The sequence below is a fragment of the Balaenoptera acutorostrata genome, chromosome 2 (genome assembly GCF_949987535.1).
Source record: "Balaenoptera acutorostrata chromosome 2, mBalAcu1.1, whole genome shotgun sequence".
Taxonomy (NCBI): Eukaryota; Metazoa; Chordata; class Mammalia; order Artiodactyla; family Balaenopteridae; genus Balaenoptera; species Balaenoptera acutorostrata.
In genome coordinates, this window is record NC_080065.1 from 47,592,337 (window position 1) to 47,610,596 (window position 18,260).

Below are 18,260 nucleotides of genomic sequence, written 5' to 3' on the forward strand. Positions count from 1 at the left end.
CCTAAGTTTGGCTGGCCCATGGATTATCTAAGAACACATGAAGAACACACATTCCCTCCACACACACATACACACACACATGCGCACACACACACACACACACACACACACGATGTACACGCACAAGTTTTCTTTGAGATATTACTAAGAATTAAATTGCTAAGGACCCTCAGACTTTCAATTCCTTCTCTTCTTAAGCCATGAACATAGTTTGCTCCTAAATTAAGAGCTCTCCTCTCAATTATATGGAAACGAATATGAGGTTGGGGAAGCAAGGAGGCAAAACAAAAAGAAAAAGGAGGAAGTAATAGAAAAGAGAATTCTCATATATTGCTGGTGAGAGTGTAAAATTATATAACTACGTAGGCAAACTCTGTGGCAGTTTCTACTCAAGTAAAATGTATGCCACTCTATGATCCAGTGTTTTCGCTCTTAAATACTTACCCAAGACAAATGAAAACAAATGTCCACATAAAGATTTTTACACAAATGTTCATAGCAGCTTAATTTACAGTAGCCCCAACCTAGAAACAACCCAAATGTCCATTAACACTGGAATGGATAAACAAATTCTACCTGCAACAGCACAGATGAATCTCAAAAAACATTATGCAGAACAGACACAAAAGAATATACCCTGTTGGGCTCCGTTTTTTTTTTTTTTTTAATTCTGGTTTTTTTTTTAATTATTTTTTGTTTCTTCCATTTTTATAAAGTTTTAGAAAAGACAAATAGGCAAAACTATTCTAGGGTACTAGAAATCAGAATAGTGGCAAACTTTAGCGAGTGATTGGTGATTACTCCCTCGCAATGGGCACAAGAGGACTTTCTGGGGTGATGGAAATATTCCACATCATGCCTAGGAAGTAGTTACATAGGTGTATACATAGGTAAAATGTCAGTGAGCTATATGCTTAAAATCTGTGCCTTGTACTAAATGTCAATTATATTTCAATTTAAACTAGAGAGATAGAATAGATAAAGAAAAGGAAATTAGAAAAATCAAACCATGACAGGGCTAGAGAAGAGAGCTGCAAGTTAGAGAACGTCTAAGTTCTCAACCCATAATGTTATTAAATTCTCCATCCCATTTTGAAATAAAATAATTTTTTAAAATCTATTTTGATTCCAAATGAGGTCACCAAATATCGCAGTAGTTTCCCAGGCTATGCCTTTTGCTAAGGACCTGGTAAACATCCTGAGAAGGCTGAATTTGTGCCCTGGAACCATAGTGTGCTTCACTGACATACAACCTACGCAGTAGCACAGGACTCTGAGCTCAGAAAGGGTTTAATGCTCTGCTGTCGCAGTCTTAAAATTCTTAAAAATTTTATCTTTGAACTTATGTTTTGCAAGTGAAGTTTGTTAGGACAATGAAGCCCATGCATCAAGAGAGGAGATATGCACAATATACGTGTCTACTACTTGTTGCTGTTCTATTTGCACATAACATTTGTGAGGCCCATGGGCACAGAATTTCTGTGGATTAACAATGTGTGGGAGCTCTATAAGACTCAAAGCAAGTGCAAGGTAGCATACTGCATCTATGACTGAGTAAAGAGTGAGGCCCTGACAGGCCCCAGAGGCTATGTTATCTGCTATCGAACCAGAACTTGTTTCCAAAACAGGGGGGAGGGAAAAGGCAGTGGTGTCCTAAGAAACAACAATCACCAAGGAACTTTATCATATCCTTTCTTACCTATGTTAATCCCTTGTACTAACCAAGTGAAAATGATGACATAAAAGGAAAGGGAGGGCTTCCCTGGTGGCGCAGTGGTTGAGAATCTGCCTGCTAATGCAGGAGACACGGGTTCGAGCCCTGGTCTGGGAAGATCCCACATGCCACGGAGCGGCTGGGCCCGTGAGCCACAGCTGCTGAGCCTGCGCGTTTGGAGCCTGTGCCCCGCAACGGGAGGGGCCGCGATAGTGAAAGGCCCGCGCACCGCGATGAAGAGCGGTCCCCGCACCGCGATGAAGAGTGGCCCCCACTTGCCGCAACTAGAGAAAGCCCTCGCACGAACCGAAGACCCAGCACAGCCAAAAATAAATAAATAAATTAATTAAATAAATAAAAATTTAAAAAAAAAAGAAAAAAAAAAAAGCTAAAAAAAAAAAAAAAAAAGTTTCTTTAAAAGGAAAGGGAAATATAATATAAGGCAACTCATTTTTTCTTTTTTCTTTCCTTTTTCGTCATTCCTTATTCATCAGAAAGCTGAAGGTAGAATGTGTTAGTAGAATGTATGCATATCAAGAAGTGAAATAACTGTTCAGCCATCACCTCTATCTAGTTCCAAGACATTTCTATCACTCCAAAAGAACCCCTGTACCCAGAGTAGTAGTCATTTGAAACTCTTTTCACATTTACCTTCTAATTTCTCTTTGGAAATGAATAAAAGAATCTGGGTTTTAATTATCGCATAAAAAAAAGTAAAATAAAAACAGTTGAGTTAGTTTTGTTCAGGGTTTCACTGTCTCGCTGTTCTCGCTGTTCTGGTAAGAGCAAAATGCCAAATGCAAATACAAACTATGAAATATGAATTGTGTAATTTTGGTGACTGCATGAAAGTAAATGCTCTGATATTTGCATTTAAAACTAACATTGCATTGCATACATGAATGGTAAAATTCATACCAATAATTTTTTGTTTTAATTTTTCTTTACTTAGAACAATAAAATACCATTACAAGTCAGGAGAGACGGAAGAAGAAAAGAAAAATCTTTATATTTTGGTGACTTTAAGGGCATTTTTATTTTTGCTTTTTGATCAAGATGTCCCACCTTTTCATTTTGCACTGGGCCTCGAAAAGTATGCAGCCTTAGCACAGGGAGATCAGCTTGGTGCTTTGTGACCAGCTAGAAGGGTGGGATAGGGAGGGTGAGAGGGAGGGAGACACAAGAGGGAATAGATACGGGGATATATGTATATGTATAACTGATTCACTTTGTTATAAAGCAGAAATTGACACACCATTGTAAAGCAATTATACTCCCATAAAAATGTTAAAAAAAAAAAACAACCCAACAACAAAAAAAGAAAATTATGCAGCCTGTGTTGCCTGAAGCTGAAGCTCTCAAACAAGATGTGTATTGGGTAAAGATGGGAACAGTGAGAATAATAGGGAGATGAGTGGGGCGGACACCTAGGGGCCCCTCTTAACCTCATAGACTCAGTATCTGGGCTGCAGAAGGAATCATTCTGAAGTAGGACAGTCAGAGAACACAGGCAGAGGCAGGGAAGACTGGTAATAGAAAGCAGTTTGATTTCGAGAGTAGTACTGTGTGCTGTTTCTTCCAGTGTCTTTTTTTTTTTTAACTTTTTATTTTATATTGGAGTACAGCCGATCAATGCTGTGATACTGTCAGGTGCACAGCAAAGGGACTCAGCCGTACATATACATGTATCCATTCTCCCCCAAACTCCCTTCCCATCCAGGCTGCCACATAACATTGAGCAGAGTTCCCTGTGCTCTACAGTAGGTCCTTGTCTTCCAGTGTCTTCTGACCCAGGCTTACAAGATGACGGCTCCAGGTGGGATATTGTGAGAAACTAACAGAGCGCTTCAGAAAAGTCCTACAACAAGAGAACTGTTGTAAGTGGCAAGAAGCTTGGTTTAAGGTTTGAGGTCTAATACCACTGTCAACACTGGTGGAGCATGGGGGCTGGTGGATCTTTCTCCTTCCTAGAGTGGGGTGTTACTTATTAGGTCTTCCGGGGTGTGGATGAGAGGAGTAACTTTGGTATGCAGGCTACAACAGAGCCTGAAGTCAGTTCAGTTCATTGGGAGCCACAGGGTCAATAAAAGCTGAGGAATCCCAGCTATACAAACTTGGAGATGAACTCTAATAGGGACTGTGGAGGTTTTAAAACATGGTCCCAAATGCTTTGGCTCTCCTCCCATTGAGAGGTAGCTCTGCGTTTGCTTGACCAATGGAATATGGCAGAATTGATGCTATGACAGTTTCCAGCTCCAGGCAGACTCCACTTCCCATCTCTTTGGGACACTGGCCCTAGGAACCCATTCATTATGCCATGAGGAAGTTGAAGCAGCTTGTGGAGAGGTTTACACGGGAAGGAATCACGTCCCCCAGCTGTCATCACTGGCGGATTCTCAGCATCGTCGGCACCAACTAACCAGCCATGAAGGTGAGCCATCTTGGAAGTGAATCTTCCAGCTTCCAAATGACCTGCTCCAGTTGACACTGCATGGAGCAGAGACAAGCCTTCCTCATTAAACCCTACTCAAATTGCAGACTTGTGAGCTAAATAAGACTGTTGTTGCTTAAAACTACTGAGTTTTGGCATGGCTTTTTGTGAGGCAATGGATAACTGGTATACAACTTGGGTTCTACTGGGAGAAAGGTGGACTTCTTGGTTTAGGTCTGAAGTTCTAACATTTCGACCTATGAGAAGTCTGCAGAGTATAGAGGTTAATCATGTAGACCCTGGAGTTAGAACTTCTTGGTTAAAATTCCCAGTTCCGCCATTTACCAGTCGTGTGACTGTAGGCAAGTCTCTTATACTCTCTACACCTCAGTTTCCTCACCCATAAAATAGGACAATAATGATAACAATGATAAACCTACCACATTGTTGTCAAGGTTAAATGAGCACTTAAACAGCATCTGGTACATAGTAAGCTTTATATCATTATTTTCAGAGCAAAGGCAGCTTCATAATCTTTTAAAATTATTCCTTACCTGTGATTTTACTCTCTAGAGCAGCTGGGCTTGAGAAAATACAATTTAACTTTTACACATTTAGGAATGACCTCTTTATTCAGATTCCACTGTCAGTCTGCTTTTTTTTTTTTTTTTTAAGTATACACATTTCTTCTATTTCTTTTTCTTTTTGGCTGCATTGGGTCTTAGTTGCTGCACGCTGGATCTTTGTTGTGGTGTGCGGCCTTCTCTCTAGTTGTGGCATGCAGGCTCTGTAGTTGTGGTGCACAGGCTCTGTAATTGTGGCGTGCGGGTTCCAGAAAGCGTGGGCTCTGTAGTTTGCAGCACGTGGGCTCTCTAGTTGAGGTGCACAGGTCCAGTAGTTGCGGCTTAGTTGCCCTGCAGCATGTGGGATCTTAGTTCCCCGACCAGGGATCGAACCTGTGTCCCCTGCATTGGAAGGTGGATTCTTTACCACTGGACCACCAGGGAAGTCCCTTTCAGTCTGCCTTTTTACGTTTTACAAGATAATGTTTTATTTATATTTAGAAAAAAAAATCAGCAGCACAAAGGTGATAGGGATGGAGTTCATGCTGAAAGCCCACCTGGTGGATTTCAGGCTTTCAGGTAAGCACATCATCTCATGCCTCCATTCTGTAACCTCTACTAATTTTGTATTACTTTCTTGATTATAAACGTTATAGATGAGCTCTGGATTATGGGAACACAGGTATTAGTTATGTTTTTCTCTGCACTTTTCTGTATTTAAACATCTCTCAAAGTTAAAAAAGAAAAAACACAATACATGTTTATTATTCAAAATCTGGAAAATACAAAAAAGTAAAATAATTACTCATCATTTAACCACCTGGAGGTTACTCTTAAATGTCAGTACCCATTTCTTAGTGAAGGGAAAATGGACCAACCATCTAAGAGTTTTATGAAGGTTACGGATGTGGCATCTGAAAGCAGAGGAAAGTACTGCACTTGAAAACAAGTGATAGCAGATCCTTAAAAATAAGTCAGGGGCCATAATGGCGTACTTGACACAGATGAAGAATAGTAAAATTTTAAGACAATCAGAACATTACAACACAATGGTAATAATTTATGCAACACTTTTTTTTTTTTTTTTTTTAAGGATTTTCTTATTTATTTATTTATTTATTTGTTTTTGGCTGTGTTGGGTCTTCGGTTCGTGCGAGGGCTTTCTCCAGTTGCGGCAAGCGGGGGCCACTCTTCATCGCGGTGCGGGGACCGCTCTTCATCGCGGTGCGCGGGCCTTTCTCTATCGCGGCCCCTCCCGTCGCGGGGCACAGGCTCCAGACGCGCAGGCTCAGCAATTGTGGCTCACGGGCCCAGCTGCTCCGTGGCATGTGGGATCTTCCCAGACCAGGGCTCGAACCCGTGTCCCCTGCATTAGCAGGCAGATTCTCAACCACTGCGCCACCAGGGAAGCCCTATGCAACACTTTTAATTCCATATGAACACATTTCAGAACTTTGCCATCTAATTCACAAAACCATTTACTTCAAAAAATATTCACTCTCTAATAACCATCAAGGACCTACTGTATAGCACAGGGAAATATACTCAATATTTTGTAATAAGCTATAAGGGAAAAGAACCTGAAAACTAACACAACATTGTAAACCAACTATACTTCAATTTAAAAAAAAAATCCTCTCTCTAAAAATTAAAAATTATATATATTAAAAAAACACTCTCATAAAACAATTTTCCTTTGGTTCTGTAAGTAGCAAAATGCTTTTTGCAAATTTATTTCTTCATCCAATTTCGGAATGATAAAGTTATCTCTATAGGAATTTCTGCCAGTTGGTTTCCTCTGACCCAAGTGGACCTCTTGGGTGATTAAAATTATACTCCTGGTTCTTACTAGATGGAGGCAATGGCATGGAGATTGCATCAAAAGGAAGGTGGTTTCAAATCGTGATTTGGCCACCTAGCTTGCAACAGAGGCAGATGAAAGTTCTGCTCCTGAGGCAGGAACCCCACAAATGCAGAGGATGTCCTCCAGCCCCACCCAGTGCTTGCTCACAGCAAAACTGTCCTAATACAGGATAGAGACAGTTTGTGGGTTTTGGCTTTAAAATACTACACTATTTCTCTCTCCCTAAACCTCATCCCCTAGAGACCAGACTCAACTGGATTGGGACCCTCCTGTTGGCAGTAAAAACTTTCTTCAGCACTCCACCTTTTCCTCCGTAACAGGGTGCCAGGATGCATGCTGCTGTAGAAAGTTGTTGTTTTGGCAACTTTGGAAAGTTGTTGTGAGAGAAGCAAGGAAATGGAAGGGTTATATAACTTTCTCTCAGTGAGGCAGGAACTGAGGTTCAGCTGGAGTGATGGATTGGTTAGAAGGCTTGAAGAAAGGGGTAGGGGTGGGGATCAGTGCTGAGGGAAATGGGAGAAGCTGGTCACGCAGCTCCAGGAGACCTGAAATGGAGACTTGTAAATTTGTAATAGGGTCAGTCAGCATGGTTCTGGGATTTTCGGCAGGAGAGTCCCCAAATACAGACAGAGAACCCTCTGAAAACAAAATCACTACAAAGGAAGGGTTGAGAACATGAGTGATTTGGGGAGTTTTAGAGCATCCAAAATACAATCAAGATTTAGCTTTATTAGGTAATGAAATCTAGCAGATCTCAATTTTTCTAAAAGAAAAATACTACAAAGAGGTTTCTCTTTAATCCAGAAATTCTCCTTAAACTAGAAAAGCAGGAGGGAGGGGTAGGCAGGAACTGAGAAAGCCTGAGGGAGAAGTGGGAGTAGATGCCCTTCACCACAGACCCTCCCAGTACCACAACAGCCAAGGGCAGGATAGCCCCTGAGGGTGAGCTGGGAATTTGTGAGGGTGTTTTCTTGATTGTTACAAAGATAGCATTTAGTAAAGCTAAAATCTAATCAACCTCACTTCTCTTGCTTGGCTTTAAGGTAAGCTGAATTTTCTAGGAATGCAACTACTGAATAAACTGAAGGAAAACTGTACCTCCTTTTATGGAGAACTTTACCAAGAAGCATTCAGAACTTTCCAAATAATACCACTAGTAACATGTCAGCTAATGTTATTTAAATCAGTATAATACACTTGTTTTAGTCTGCACTTGTAGCTTTTGCAGTCAATAATTCCACATATGGGAACTGTTAGGAGATAAACTGAGGCATAATAAAAATTTTAAGAGTTTAGGCAAAAATTGATTAGAATTGGGCAGCATCCAATCTAGCAGGTAGAAAGGAGCTCTGAGGAGCTGTACAATATGAAACAGGAACAGAAGGGTGTAGGAACAAGGAAGTTACAGGAGGCAAAAAAGCCTTTTGTTATTGCAAAGTTACTTTCCTTCAGGGGGTGGCAGGAATCTATCAGGCAGAGTACCTAACTAGTGCTGATCAGATGATGCCTGATTAACTGGTTTAAGATTCCATTTCTGGGAGAACAGAAACTGTAAGGAGAACAGAAACTGTAACTAAATCTTGGTTTGGCAACATGGGCCTTAGCATAAGTGATTCCATTTGGGGCCTGTTATCTTATTTTTTAACACTACAGACATATGAGTATCCCATTATGCATTCCTTTTAGTAAAACTGTGACTAAGCATTTACACATTGAACTGTGTTTTATTATAAATGACTTCCAGTTTATTAGAGTAAAGGGGGCAACAGAAAACATTTATTATTTAAAAAACGGAGGGAGGAGGGAGTAGATACGTAGAGCTAAGACCCACTGGCCTAGCGTAAGACCTTTTTACTTTGGGATCAATAGACCCTTTCAGAACATCATGAAAACCAGGAGACTTCTTTTAATTTCTACATACAAGCATAAACATTTGCATAAGCACCCTATGCTTTGTATATGCAAATAGAGTCATTTTTAAGGGATATTTGGAAGATGAGGTACTGGAGGAGGGTGTGTGAATAGTTTAATAAGTAAGGTAGACTTGCTAGGGTGTAAACAGAAAACAGCCCTTATTCTTTTGCAGCCTGTGTTTAAATTCTCTAGAATGGTTCTTATCTGTCTCAGCACAAAATCTTGGACATGTTCCATAGTATTTTCACTGTCACTTTCAGATAATAAATAGGCCAATTCGGTCCAATAATCTATATTTCAAGCTCACACCAAGTCAAGCTCCCTCCTTCCTCAGGCTCTAATCTTTTCAGATTTTAAACATTTAGTAGGGGGAGGGGTGTGGTCAGTTTCTTCCCTGTTTTCTACTCCCCTACCCCCAATGTCAAGGTTGCATTGCCTCTTGTTTTATTGAGAGGGGATTGGGAAGAGGAAACTGGGACAAGGGGCTGAAAGGTGTTACACAGTTGTAATCTGGTGTTGGTGCCTTCTGGGTTGGACAGATTCCAAATGCTGATTCTCTCCCACGGAGTGCTTTTCTAAAAACTTAGTAAACTTCCCAGTTTGAGAATATCTAACCTTAAAAACTATATTCGTAGGCTCCTACTGGCTCCTCTACTGGCCATGTGAGATCCTCCCTTGGCCCCTGGTTTTGACAAAGATTCTCTCCTTGACTGCATTCTAGCCAGGCACCTCTGAGCCCTCTCTCCAGTAGGCCTCGACCTTGGTCTATAAAGATTAGAACAAATGCAAACATAGTTTCTAACAGCTCAAGGCCGCATCCCTAGGATGAGCCTCACTCCCTTAAAGTGCCTCCCTAGAAACCTCAAGGCTGCCAAAAGAATTGACTGTTCCAGCCAACACCTGCAGATAGAGCCTTGCCTCCTAGTCTCTGTGGAAGCATAGACGTCTAACTGATAAGGGCCAGTTAACAAACACGGATGGGTTTCACAGGCACCAACTTGCCCTCCCAGCTTTTTATAATTTTTCACTTCCCTGACTCTACTGAGCCCCTGCTCTCCCCTCTTCCACTATTCTCCCTTTAAACTGCCCAGCCACCTCTGAACAAACTCAACTCAAAGTTGAGTTCAGTTCACACTGGACTCTTTTTCCTATTGCAGTAGTATAGTACTGATTAAAATTTGTCCTTACCACTTTAGCATCCGGCTTTGCTTTACTTTGATCGTTTTCAGGGATTTCCAGTGACCCACCTCTCTGCTGAAGTCACCACGCCCTTTCAGGTGGTCATCTTGGGTCAAGTCCAGCTCCCTTCCCTGAGTCCACATCTGGTTTGTGGGTCACTCATGCATCCCCTACCCCACCAAGCTTCAGGTGCAGGCCATTCCCAACACAGTTCTCTGCTTAGCTCTGTTGTCGGAAAAGCAGGTCACCACAACTTTGAGACTTTCAGGCCTGAGTCAGGTGTCCTGTCTTCCAAGCTTCCCTCTTCATTGGTTTGAGGATGGCCTAAGCACCCTCCTCCCTTTGCCCAGTACCCAGAGCAGTTGGGGGGGGAGGAAGAATATCACCGCAATAATATAGTAGATTCTTGCTATTCACTTCTCTTTTCTTCCTACAATCAATTTTTTCTTACTCATCCTGTCTTTATTTAAACTTTTTTCTTCCAGTTTTATTGATATGTAATTGATACACGGTGCTGTGTAAGTTTAAGGTGTACAGCATAATGATTTGACTTACATACATCATGAAATGATTATCACAATAAGTTTAGTGGACGTCCATCATCTCATACAGATACAAAATTAAAGAAATAGAAAAAAATACAGATATGTATAGATATATAGATATATTTTTTTCCTTGGGATGAGAACTCTCAGGATTTACTCTCTTAACAGCTTTCATATATAACATACTGTTACTGACCCCCAATGGATCAATGACCCGTCGATGGGTCCTTTGCCCGGAGTTGCAAATGCCAATCAAAGGTTTGGCATAGCAGAGCAGAAACTTTATTCATTGACCAAGGAATGGAGACGGGAGAGCTCATGCTCTGAAAACACCTTCTCCCCCAGGGGAGGGGACTAAGGGAATTTTAAGGGGTAGGAGGCAGACTTGTCATCAGGGCTCTAGGAAAGGGGCAGAGATTTCCTGGAGCCGCCAGAGGCACCTGGGGCTTGTGCAGTTTTCCACGATTCTTTGCACATGGCACAAATTGTGCCTAGCAGAGTACACATCCCCCCTTGGGCGGAGACCTTAGCATGGTAATGAAGCAAAGGTAACTTTTGGACACCTCCAGGTCTCATCTGCTCGGGCATGTTCCTGTGGTCAGGTCAGAGCTGGCCGGTTCAGAGCAGTTGACCACAGCATTTCCCTTAAAGCACAGCTGCAAAACATCTCTGTCAAATACCAGGTGCTTTAGAAACCAACACATGGATAAATTAAGGCAGGGATCCTTTAGCTCTCAGGGGCTGGTATGGATGACAGTACAGCAGTGTTAATTATGGTTATCATGTTGTACATTACATCCCTAGGATTTACTTATCTTATAACTAGAAGTTTGTTCCCTTTAACCACCTTCATCCAATTGCCCCTCCTCCTACCTCCCCCACCTCCGGCCTCTGGCAACCACAAATCTGATCTGTTTGTTTGTTTGGTTTGTTTCTGAAATATAATTGACCTACAACACTATGTTAGTCCCTGGTACACAACATAGTGATTCTATATTTCTATACATTTCAAAATGATCACAACGACCCTTCTACAATGTGAGGACACAGTGAACCAGGAAGCAGGCTCTCACCAGACACTGAATCTGCTGGTGCCTTGACCTTGGACTTTTCAGCCTCTAGAATTTGAGAAATAAATTTCTGTTGTTCATAGGCCACCCAGTTTACGGTATTTTGTTATAATGACCCAAACAAACTTAAGACCGGGATTTCAGTTTTTTTGTAATTTGTTGAAAATTTCCTTGATGATTTTTACTTGATGATACTTGATGATTTTTAGTGATACTCAGTATATGCAAGAATGTGTAATACTGCTTTTTTTTGGTACAAAGTTATATATAAAGATTTATACACATATAATCTATCATATATAATAGATCACATAATTATGTATCATTATACTAGATTACATTATTATACAATGCATGTTTTATGTAATATATGTTACATATATATTACATATAATATGCTAAAAAATGATCACCATGTTAAATTTAGTTAACTATCTGTTACAATACACAGATATTACATACTTAGCAACTGTATTTCATACCCATGACTGTACATTTCATACCCATGACTTATTTTGTAACTGGAAATTTGTACCTCTTAATCTCCCTCAACTATTTCTCTCTTCTCCTCAATCCTGCCTGCAATCAAACTTTGTTTTTCATAAATATAGATGGGGTCATGTGTATCTTATTCCTGTTGCATCCTCAGCATTTAGCCTGTGCCTAGGTCAGAGTAGGCTTTATATGACTTTGGTTTTTTTTAATGGATGAATGATTATGGCATCGATAAATACATTTTTTGCATGTAAGTTAAAGCAAAGAACAACAAAGAAAATTCTAAATCAGGTTATTTTTCTGTTTCAGTTTTCTTTCTCTCTTATGCAATTTATTTTCTCATTCCAATTCTGCTTTTCTCTCACTCTTTGAGTCACCAACTTTTTCCCCTCAAAGTGACTGCCTTCCTTCACCTATTCATTTTACACTTCTAGAAGTCTGGTTGAATTCATCCTTTGCAGTAGAAAAGAATGTTAACTGTAGGGAGACTTCCCAGAGTCTTTCTCAGATTCCCTTTTCATTCTGTTGAAGTGAAAAGAGCTTCTGCCCTGGATGATGGAGGACAATTGGATAGGATAAATTGCTTCCTTTTCAATTTATTTTCCACAAAAGAAATCCTGCTTTAAAGGGAAACTTATTTATAGATAGAATAAGTGAAGTTGATTTTTCTTTGGGCTAGCCACGGTGTTGACACAAGAAGGGAGAAAAACACCAGAATTGTTTCATTTACCCCATTGGTTGTTTCAGATGGCCAGTTCCTTTACCAGAAACCAAAGGTCTTTCACAATTGACTCTGGATATCATGGATGAAAGAAAACATTGCATAGTATCAGCCAGCCTAAGGGACAAAGATCCTGAATTCACAGATACTCCTAGACTGAAAGTGACAGAAATGTAACACAAACTAGTAAAGCAATAAAGGAAATTTATTTGCTTGCATTACTATGAAGTCCAGAGATGGTCATTACTTCAGGAAGGACTAGATCCAAGGACTAAAATGATGTTAGGGTTCTGATTATGTTTGCCTCTGAGAGCTACATGGTAGGCAGGAGTTTCTCCACTGGAAATCCCAGATTTACACCCCGTCAATTTTTAGTAACCCCAGTAGAAAGAGAATGCTTTCCTGATAGAATCTGTAGAAAAGTCTCAGAGAAGGTTCTGGTGGATCTAGCTTGAGTCAGGTGCTCCAAATCAACACTGTAGCCATGGAGATAGTATTCCAATTAGGCAGGAATAGGACACAGATCCACACTTGGAACTGAGGAATAGGGAGGGAAATGGCTAATGGGGTGGGATCAGTCCCACTCATATTACACAGAATGGGTTCTCTTAAGAAACCGGCATTCTGTTTTCAAATGGAAGGAGTGCTGGCTAGATGCCCCACCACCATTTTTTAAAAATTTATTTATTTATTTATTTTTGGTCTTAGTTGCTGCATGCAGGCTTTCTCTAGTTGGAGCGAGCAGGGGCTACTCTTCATTGCGGTGCGCGGGCTTCTTGTTGCGGTGGCTTCTCTTGGTGTGGAGTATGGGCTCTAGGCCCACGGGCTTCAGTAGTTGTGGCACGTGGGCTCAGTAGTTGTGGCTCACGGGCTCTAGAGCACAGGCTCAGTAGTTGTGGCTCATGGGCTTAGCTGCTCCGCAGCATGTGGGATCTTCCTGGACCAGGACTCGAACCCGTGTCCCCTGCATTGGCAGGCAGATTCTTAACCACTGCACCACCAGGGAAGTCCTCCCCTGCCATTTTTTTTTTAAAGTCTCCACTTTAAACTTCTTTCAAGTCTGAAACTTAAAAGATGGCAATTCTTCAAACTACTCTGTTATCCATTCTAATATTTAGTAAATTTCTGCCAGAAATCATCTCTTTATTTCCAATCAAGATCACTCATGCTCTAAGTTATAAGCACACATACTTTTGTTGGAATCTTGACAGAGATGTCAAACAACTATGATAACTTTGCTTTAATGACTTAATGGCTTGGAAAGAGAGAAAATTAGGAAGAAAAAGAAAAAAAAGGAGGAAAAGACACAAATAAAATAGATGCAAAATAACTCCAAGAGTGAAGCTGGATAGTTATGACTGAGACAATCAGTAGCCTTAGTTATCACTGGAGTCGGCGCTGGAGGTGACTGAAATTAACACTGAGATATAGGGCTTATTATGGAAACCTAGCTGAGTTCTATTTCTTGCCCACTTGAGTTTGTGATCTGAGATTCATACTCACTACATGTCCCAATCTGAATTGTGATTTCCATCTTCCACCTAATTTGTTTCTCTGCTTTAATTTCATAGCTCAGAAAACGCCACCAGCATCAACACAGGTGACCAAATTAGAAACTAGTTTTTTCTTGCCTTACCTTCACAAACATTTAAACATAACATTTTCTGTATCCACTCTTGAATCTGTTCATATCTTTCTCTGTCCATTCACCTATACACTCACTCAATTCCTCATGAAATCCAGAGTCCAGTGCGTGAGGCATATATCAAACAAATAACCATAAAAGTAACTGTTTAACTTATAGTTACGATCAGTGCTATAAGTACAAGGGGGAACTAGGGGGTCAGGGACGACTACCTAAGGAAGTGACATTTAGGCTGAAACTTGAAAGCTCGTAAGAACTGGTGGCAGAAAGTGGGAGATCACGTATGTTCCAGCCAAAAGGAACAGTTTGTGTGATGACCCTTTACACAATCGTGGTGTGTTAGAAGAATCATGGAGGAGAATTATGGTGTGTAGGAGAAACTGAAAGATGGCCACGGCAGTCTCAAGACATCATCGTCTTTCACCTGGATCACTGCCATAGCATTTTAGCTTTTCCCTTCATGGAGTTTCATTTTCCTAATCTCTTCTTCAGAGGATCACAAGGAGGCTCTTTGTAAAACATGAATCCAACATGTCTCTTTCTTACTTAAAATAAAGATTCTCCAAAGCCTTCAGGATAAATACCTAATCTCCCTAGCACAGGGTCAAGGCTCTTGGGATATGTTCTCTGTGTTGTTCTCTGGTCCTCCCTCATGGCTCCTAGCAGTCTGTGTGGTGGCAGTCACTTCTTTTGCATCTTTGGAAATGCCTTGCTCTGGTTTATTTTCATCTTTGCACCTCTGGCTCTGCAACAGATTTTAACTGGAAGGCCCTTGCCTCCTGGAATTCTGTTCAACTCATCAGACTCAGTTTTTCAAAGGCTTCTTTGAAAGCCACCTCACAGCAGTCTGCATACCTCTAACATAGCACTTGGGATAAAGTCTTGAGATCCATACACTTGACAAATGTTGAGTGGTTACTATTGCTAGCACTGTTCTAGGCACTGGAGGATACAGCAGTGAAGAAAACAGATATTATGTCAGCTTCATCGCTCAGGTTGTAAGAGCCTGGAGGACAGATTGTGTTTTAATCATTTCTGTATCCTCAACAGCACAGCAGTGCCTAATATAATTAAATCTGAATTGAATTGAGCTAGTATTCAAGCCAAGGTCTGCCTAATTCCGAAGCCCATGATCTTTCCATTACTATGTGGAATCCAGATGAACCTGAGTCTATTAAAGTAAAAGTAGTAACACTATTAATGAACAATGGCAGCATGGATCGCATCTATCTAGGACCTGGTTCATCATAAATGTTCAATAAATAATGTTATTTTGCCAAATCTTCCTTTTAAACTACCATCCTTGGCTCAATGGGTCACCCTCTGGCATATTACCATAATTTTTCCACCACTTCTCTCTCCTTCCTCTCCAAACACACTCTCTAAATTCAGAAACATTTATTACTCTACAGTTTATAGAAGAAAAAATTAGATACAATCTAAATGCTCTTCCATAAGACACTGGTTAAATAAGGTGAATTCTTCCAATGGATTATTACACAATTTTTTTTTTTAAATTAGTTCAGTAAACACTTAACTTCTGTAGGTTTTTTTTGGGGGGGTTGTTTATTTATTTATTTATTTATGGCTGTGTTGGGTCTTCGTTTCTGTGCGAGGGCTTTCTCTAGTTGTGGCGAGCGGGGGCCACTCTTCATCGCGGTGCAGGCCTCTCCTTATCGTGGCCTCTCTTGTTGCGGAGCACAGGCTCCAGACGCGCAGGCTCAGTAGTTGTGGCTCACGGGCCTAGTTGCTCCGCGGCATGTGGGATCTTCCCAGACCAGGGCTCGAACCCATGTCACCTGCATTGGCAGGTAGATTCTCAACCACTGCGCCACCAGGGAAGCCCCCACAATTCTTAAAAGTAAGTTAGCACTAAGTGTACTGACATAGAAAGATGTCCATATATTACTAAGTTGAAAAAACAAATTGCAGAATAGTATGTATAGACCAATTTGTTAAAATATATATGTGTACAACACATATGCATAGGAAAAAATCTGCAAGGATCACAACAAACTGTTCCCAAAAGCTTAACTCTGGAGGTATAGTAGGATTTTACTTCTAATTTATTTTTTTAATTTATTTTTTTTAAACCAGATGTCCACTCGTAAAGGAGTGCTTTTATTTTTTATTTATTTATTTTTATTTATTTATTATCTTTGGCTGTGTTGGGTCTTCGTTGCTGCGCGCAGGCTTTCTCTAGTTGCGGTGAGTGGGGGCTACTCTTCATCACGGTGTGCAGGCTTCTCTTGTTGCGGAGCACAGGCTCTACAGCGTGCCGGCTTCAGTAGATGTGGCACGTGGGCTCAGTAGTTGTGGCTTGTGGGCTCTAGAGCGCAGGCTCAGTAGTTGTGGTGCATGGGCTTAGTTGCTCCGCAGCATGTGGGATCTTCCTGGAGCAGGGCTCGAACCTATGTCCCCTGCATTGGCAGGCAGATTCTTAACCACTGTGCCACCAGGGAAGCCCACTTCTAATTTACATAGTCTTTTTTTTCAAAACAAACAACTTTTTATTAAAGTATAGCTGATTTACAATGTTGTATTCGTTTCTGGTGTACAGCAAAGTGATTCCATTATACATATTTATATATCTGTTCTCTTTCAGCTTCTTTTCCATTATAGGTTATTACAAGATATTGACTATAGTTCCCTGTGCCATGCAGTAGGCCCTTATTGCTTATCTATTTTATATATAGTAGTGTGTATATGTTAATTCCAAACTCCTAATTTATCCCTCCTCCCTCCTTTCCCTTTTGGTAACCATAAGTTTGTTTTCTATGTCTGTGAGTCGGACAGTGATTCTTAATTTACAGACACCCCTGACTCTCCTAGATCATTGTCAGATGGGCTACAGGGGGCTGTGCACCCTCTGACAGAGCATGTACCTTTTGTATGTATGTAGAAATGTACTTTTTTCCCCCTGGGGACGGTGTACATTATTACCATTAGATTCTCACAATGATCCTTGACCTAAAATAAATTGAGCCATCTATGTAGAGTACTGATGTTTAGGACGTCCTCCGTGAATGTTATTTATCTCCAATAGGTTTTTTTTTTTTAATGTTCAAATGTTTTATTGAAGTATAGTTGATTTACAATGTTGTGTTAGTTTCTGGTATACAGCAAAGTGATTCAGTTGTATATTTGTATACAACTGAAAAAGAATATATATGTATTATTTTTCAGATTTTTTTTCATTATAGTTTGTTACAAGATATTGAATATAGTTCCCTATGCTATACAGTAGGACCTTGTTGTTTAATTTATACACTTCTGTATTATTTGATTTTATAATAAACTTGTATCATTTTCATAATTAAAAAGGAAGAAAAAGGTTAAAATTTAAAAGATGCTCTGATAACAAAAACTATTACCATATTAATTCCTATGAATTTTTTAAAAGCCAGTTAGTGTGAACACAGCTTCTGGTCTTAGTAAAGTTGAAGTGAGCTATGATTGTTTAATTCTGAAACTTAAACGCTTAATACTAGGTATCAAAATGAGAAATCTTTAGTTTTACTTCCATATCTGATATCCTTTGACTGGCTTTTGATCATGCAATTTAGCCTCCAGTCTGTGTCCCTATAGGCTCTTTAGGCAATTAGACTCAGTGTTACAAGAGGCATTAATGCATTTAAGTAGTATTATTTGGAGGGGCAGGGGTTTCCACTGAATTGCACTGGGAAGCTATTGATTCAATAAACTTTCTAAAGTACATGATGGATTTCCTTTCATAAAATGGGTATTCAGAGCCAAAAATGTTGGAGGGTGCTACCCCAAAATGAATTTGGAAAGCTAAGAGGATAAATATCAGGGAAATTCCATCACAGAGAATATTCCTAAGCAGTCCCCCACATATTTATTGTACCTAGAATCAAGAGGTAGCAGAGTAGCCCAGCTCTTGACTGAATTTCTCTCATGTCACTCAGTCAGTAACAAGGTGCAGGGGGTGGTGGCAATTACACCTCCAGGGTTCCTCGTATTCCATCTCCAGAGATGAAAGAGGAAACAACATATTGAAATAGATCACAAATCTTTTAAAAACTCTACAAAACGTTTTCTTCACTTTATCTACAACGATTTACATGCATTTATTCCTGCTGTAGCTTTAAAATTATA